Source organism: Suricata suricatta, chromosome 10 (genome assembly GCF_006229205.1).
Source record: "Suricata suricatta isolate VVHF042 chromosome 10, meerkat_22Aug2017_6uvM2_HiC, whole genome shotgun sequence".
Classification (NCBI taxonomy): Eukaryota; Metazoa; Chordata; class Mammalia; order Carnivora; family Herpestidae; genus Suricata; species Suricata suricatta.
In genome coordinates this window covers 501778-508101 of record NC_043709.1, presented here as the reverse complement: position 1 = coordinate 508101, position 6324 = coordinate 501778, and positions in this window count along the sequence as shown.

Sequence of the window (6324 nt, the reverse complement as noted above, 5' to 3'; positions counted from 1 at the left end):
AGCCGGCGCGCCGGAATTGCGTCACCGGGAGGGGCGGTGCAGACCTGGGGTCGCGGCGGGCGGGGTACTTCCGGCCGGGAACCCGGCGGTCCCGGCGGGGAAACTGAGGCCCGCCGCGGGCTAAATAAAGGAGGCGAGTGAGGTTAGGAAGGACCTGGGACTGCCAGAGGGGAGCCTGGGACCGACGTGTCCCCGCGCGGCGCGCCCTGCGGCCCGGCCGGCGAGACGCCCCTGCGCCCGCTTCCCTGCGGCGCGCTGTGTTCGGATCCGCCCGCACTCCCGGCCTCTCCTCCGCGAAGCCCCGTCCTCTGTGGGCTCGCCTGTGGCTTGCCGTTGCCTGCTTGGCCCGGACTGCCCTTCTCCACTCTTCCCGAAGAAACCCATCTTTGTTGGCAAATAACTTTCATGTTGAAGGTCAACGTTGCTCGGTGACCCGGAGTCCCGAGAAGCCCCCCGGCCCCTAGCTCGGAGCAGGGGAGCGGACACGCGAGAACCACGGGCCCCCGGAGCGCACGGCTCGGTCGCTCACCCTGGAGCCAGAGGGGGCGTTAGCTTGCCACTCGGCGTCTGTGGGAGGGCCGTCGGGGAGCCCTCTTCTCAGAGCTGCAGGGTTCGGGAAGCTTTTGAAAGGGCCTGGAGCCCGCGGCTAGGGAAGAATTCCCCAAGCTGCTTTGGTGCAAAAAGGTGATTTTATTAAAGTACCGGGAAAGGACCCCTGGGCAGGAAGAGCTGGGCTGGACTGGTTATACACTATGGACTGGCAGAGGTAAAGGCACCAGGGAGTTTTCTAGAAGGATTCTGATATGCCAAAGAGGACTCCTAAGATAGCAGAGGCTTCGCTATTGTCAAGCTGAGGTGGTTTTCCTCTAGGAAGGCATGTAGCGTCAGAGCATTGTGGAGGGGGCTCCCGGAGAAATGTTATACTCTGTCTTTGCCTCAAGTATTTGTCAGTGGGCTGCAGGTAAGAAAGAACTCTAATGTTTTCCTGTTTTCTTCCTGCCTTTGTTCCCACGTCACTGTGGAGGGGAGGGTGACACTAGCCTCCAGGAAAGAGTCTGTAGGGTTCTGGAGATGGAGCTGGTGATGAGATTCCCTAAGTGAAGAGGCTCCTGTCCTGTGATCTCCATCAGCTCACCAGTTGTTTTCTAGCCTTGCCTTACTTGGCAGCCAGGAGTGCCCGAGGACCCCACTTGGGGTTCGGGGCTTGTGTTTGCTCTAGAGAAAAACCTCTAAGAAATGGGAGCCCAGACATCACAGTGCTTTGAGGGCACCCCCCTTTCTGGGACCCCAGCCAGCTGCATGTTTAGAAACTACCGCACCTTCTCCTGTGCAGTTCTCACCAAGCAGACCCACGTGACCAAAAGTTAATTTAGAACGTCAGTGAGCGTTATGAGGAACTTCTGATCTCCCGTAACTTTCCTCAAAACTGGACAGCCATGGCTCTAAAATTGTCTAAACTTGTTAAAGGGGCGGGGGCGGCGCGGTGCCTGGCTGGCTCAGTCAGTGCCGCATGCGATTATTGATCTCAGGGTTGTGAGTTTGAGTCCCATGTTGGGCATTGAGATTACTTCAAAAAATAAATACAAAACAAAACTGAATGGGATGCCTACTTTTGATTGGAATCTTGAAGCTTCAAAACGTCTGGAATCTAAAATTACCTCTCTGTTTGCCTCGTCTAGAAATTGTATTTTGCAAACAAAAATACCAAAAAAGCTTCTGAGCCTCTTTTCCACCACCCAGTCTTGTTTCAGAACAGGAGGCGGCTGCCCTGTGCTCAAGTCCCGCCTCCTGCACCACCACCACCCCCCCCCCCCCGCCTGCACTCCCTCAGTTTCCCCACTCTGATTCTCTCAGTGAGCTCCCCTATTCCTCCAAACCACCCGCAACTCCTTCCTTTCCTAAAACTATCAAAACCTGCACCTTTTGAAGTCTTCTGAGGATCCAGAGAGACCCCAAATTTCTGACCCTGCCTGGAATAAGGCTGACTTGCAAGTTTCCTAAAGTGACTGAGGACTCCCATAGGTTTGCTGAAGAATTTAACATAAGTGACTCAAGATTACCAACCTGGTTTCTCAGATTTGTGTCAGTTGGTCCGTATGGCTCTCTGGTGAGGGCAGGCCCCTGGGCAAACTAGCCCCATGGGTCCATTCTGAAAGGGATTTGGAGAAACCGACTCCTCATGTTGGGCAAGATGCTAGACCGTTCACTGGAAATCTCTACAGAACAATGACGGGCTTTTCCCAAGGCCTTTGCGATGGGAGCAAATTTCAGGCTTACACACAAAAGCCTGGTGACTCATTCATGGCTACAGCAACTCCAAGTTGTTTTCAAACAAAATTCTGGTCTTCCTTTAAAATTTTTTAATGTTTATTCATTTTGAGAGACAGAGTGTGAGCAGGGGAGGGGCAGAGAGAGGGGGAGACACAGAATCCGGAGCAGGTTCCAGGCTCTGAGCCGTCAGCCTCGAACTCCTGAACCATGAGGTCATGGCCCGGGTCAAAATCGGATACTTAACCGACTGAGCCCCCAGGTGCCCTGGTCTTCCTTTAGATGTTGAATCCACCTGGAGGCATTTAACTGTTCATTAACAGGCTGAACCAGGCCTTTCTCCCAAGCTAGGGGCACCTGGCTGGCTCACTTAGTGGAGTGAGCGACTCTTGATCTCAGGATTGTGAGTTCAAGCCCCACACTGGGTGTAGAGATTACCTAAAATTAAAATCTTAAAAAAACGAGGAGGTGGGGAACCAGACTGGAACGGGAAACTGTGGGCACTCCAGATTTGGCTATTTTGGCAAACTCACTCACTTGCATCCTAGATGAGTCACCTAAAAGCAAAGCCACTAAAATTCTAAATTTTCAACTCCGGGAAACGAAGGCCCCTGAGCAAAAACCAAAGCCTGTTTCCGTGTTCTTGCAGAGCACGGGGCGCTGCGGAAATGCCTGTCACAGACAGCAGTGCTTTCGGGGCCCCCACCCTCTTTCCAGTGCCACAGTTCCCACCCGCGGGGCTCACGGAGCCGGCACAGCCCCCGCTTGTCATCAGCGCGGAGGAACCCCCGTCCGGGCCAGGACCGAACAGGGCTGCACTGGTGCCACCCGGCCCCCTGCTGCGAGCACTGGCGGGGGGGGGGGGGGGGGGGGGGGGGGGGGGGGGGGGGGGGGCCTTCGGACGGGAGGGCCTCTAAGAACCCTCAACAGCTGTTTCCGAACCTGTCCCCTCTCTGCGGGCGCTTCTGGAGACGCTTTTCTCCTGGGTTCCCTGCCCTACTCGCCTACTGGGCTGAGATTTCTCAGAAAAACATGACAGAATTCATTTAAAAGGGAGGAAATAATTCTAGAATTTGACAGTTGTAAACAAAATAGCCAATCAGGGGAGGGGTGCCTTGGTGGCTCCGTCAGGTAAGTGTACGGCTCTTGGTCTCAGCTCAGGTCATGGTCTCACAGTTCGTGGGTTCAACGGATTTTGCACTGGCAGCGTGGAGCCTGCTTGGGGTTCGTTCGTTCTCTCTCTCCCTCCCTCTAGATTCTCTCTCCCCGTCCCCTCACTTTACCCCTCCCCCATTCTTACTGTCTCTGTCTCAAAATAAACTTTTTTTAAAAAGTCATTATTAAAAAAAAATTTTCGGGGCGCCTGGGTGGCTCAGTTGGTTGGGCCTCCGACTTCAGCTCAGGTCAGATCTCACGTTCGTGGGTTCGGGCCCCGTGTCAGGCTCTGTGCTGATAGCTAGCTCGGAGCCTGGAGCCTGCTTCCGGTTCTGTGTCTCCTTCTCTCTCTGCCCCTCCCCCTCTCATGCTCTGTCTCTCTCTCTCTCAAAAATAAATAAAACATTAAAAAAAAATTTTTTTTTTAATTTTCTCAAGTCAGTGCAGAGTGTAACTCTCGGTCTCAGGGTTGTGAGTTCGAGCCCCACATCAGGCTCTGTGCTGACCGCTCAGAGCCTAGAGCCTGATTCGGATTCTGTGTCTCCCTCTCTCTTTCCCTCCCCCACTCGCACTTTGTCGCTCGCTCTCTCAAAAATAAATAAACATTAAAAAAAAGAGGGGCGTCTGGGTGGCTCAGTCGGTTGAGCGTCCGGCTTCAGCTCAGGTCATGATCTCATACTTCGTGGGTTCAAGCCCTGCATCAGGCTCTGTACTGACAGCTCAGAGCCTGGAGCCTGCTTCGGATTCTGTCTCCCTCTCTCTCTGACCCTCCCCTGCTCACGCTGTCTCTGTCTCTCAAAAATAACTAAAAAAGCATTAAAAAAATAAAAAATAAAAGAAAGAAAACCAGTAGCCAAACCTCTGTTATGGGTCCCAAGTATGTTCTCCCAAATGATAATTTTGGAATACTGACCAGAGATGCCCGAACAATTGGCCCTGGAAAAGGAAACATGATATTGGGGATTTAAGGATCGCCGGTTTGATAGAAAGGAAGAGCTCTGGTTTGGACCAGTAGCAACCTGGCTGGAGATTCTAGAATCCCCACCGCTCATCACAGCGCATGCACCAAACCACTGCTACCGGCAGAATGACAGTGTTCAGGGGCACCTGGCTGGTTCGATTGGTAGAGCATCCAACTCTCGATCCTGGAGTCCGGTTTCAGCCCCATGTTGGGTGTAAAGATTACTTAAATAAAAAGATCATAACTTGAAAAAAAAGATCGTGTTCATGAACCAATACAGGTGGATTGGTGGGGAAATAACAAGGCCACGCAAAGTGCCTGGCTCACTCGCCCACCTGTCCAAAGTACCCTCCCGGAAAACCTGCTCACACAGATGGACCTCACAGCGTCCTGTCTCGTGGACATAAATGTTTCATTCATGGTTTGTAGGGTTTCTCACTGGGCCGAAGCTTTCTCTTCCAGACAGGCCAGTGCTTCTTCTGTGGCTAAAATTCTGTTAGCAAAGATTATCCCAACCCGGGGAACCCCTCTGGAGCTTCACAGTTGGCTAACTCCTTTTGCAGCTGCTCTGGGAGGTCTGCACTGCTCGGAGGACTCACATTTCATCGCACGTCACGTCCTCAGTCCCAGCGGCAGTCCCCACTACCAGCACCTTTGGGCCTCCGATGGCAAAGTCTGCAGACCTTCCAGATACCTTGGCTGAAAGCCTTGCCGTTGGTCCTTCTAAACCTCACTGCCACCCCTCAGGAGCTCTGGAGTCCCACCCTTCGAGATATCCAGGACGTGCAGTGACTGCACTTGGCTCCTGCCTCCTCGGACTTACAATTAATAAAAGGAGATCTACTTTGACACTGTCCAGGCCTCATTTTGCTGCTACTGAAAGTAACCATGCTGGAGCGCCTGGGTGGCTGTCAGTTCAGTGCCCGACTTCGGCTCAGGTCATGATTTAACAGTTCGAGGGTTTGAGCCCCGCATCGCGCTCTGTGCTGACAGCACAGAGCCTGGAGCCTGCTTCAGATTCTGTGTCTCCCTCTCTCTCTGCCCCTCCCCCACTTACCCTCTGTCTCTGTCTCTGAAAAACATATAAACATTGCAATCCCTGTCAAAATAACACCAGCATTCTTCACAGAGCTAAATCACAAATCCTAAAATTTGTATAGAACCAGAAAAGACCCCGAATAGCCAAAGCAATCTTGAAAAAGAAAACCAAAGCTGGAGGCATCACAATTCCGGACTTCAAGCTGCATTACAAAGCTGTCATCATCAAGACAGTGTGGTGCCGGCAGAAAAACAGACACTCAGATCAATGGAACAGAACACAGAACCCAGAAATGGCCCCACAAACGTATGGCCAACTATAACAAAGCAGGAAAGAGTATCCAATGGAATAAAGACAATCTCTTTAGCAAATGGTGCTGGGAAAACTGGACAGCGACATGTTGAAGAATGAACCTGGACCACTTTCTTATACCGTACACGAAAATAATACTCAAAATGGATGAAAGACCTAAACGTAAGACAGGAAGCCATCAATCAAAATCCTAGAGGAGAAAGCAGGCAAAAACCTCTTTGATGTGGACCACAGCAACTTCTTACTCAACATGTCTCCGGAGACAAGGGAAACAAAAGCAAAAATGAACTGTTGGGACCTCATCAAGATAAAAAGCTTCTACACAGCAAAGAAAACAATCAGCAAAACTAAAAGGCAACAGAAGGAATGGAAGATATTTGTAAATGACAATCAGATAAAGGGCCAGTATCCAAAATCTATAAAGAACTTATCAAACCCAACACCCAAAAGAACAAATAATCCAGTGAAGAAATGGGCAAAAGACACTTTTCCAAAGACATCCAGATGGCTAACAGACACACGAAAAGATGCTCACCATCACTCATCATCAGGGAAATACAGATCAAAACCACAGTGAGTCACCACCTCG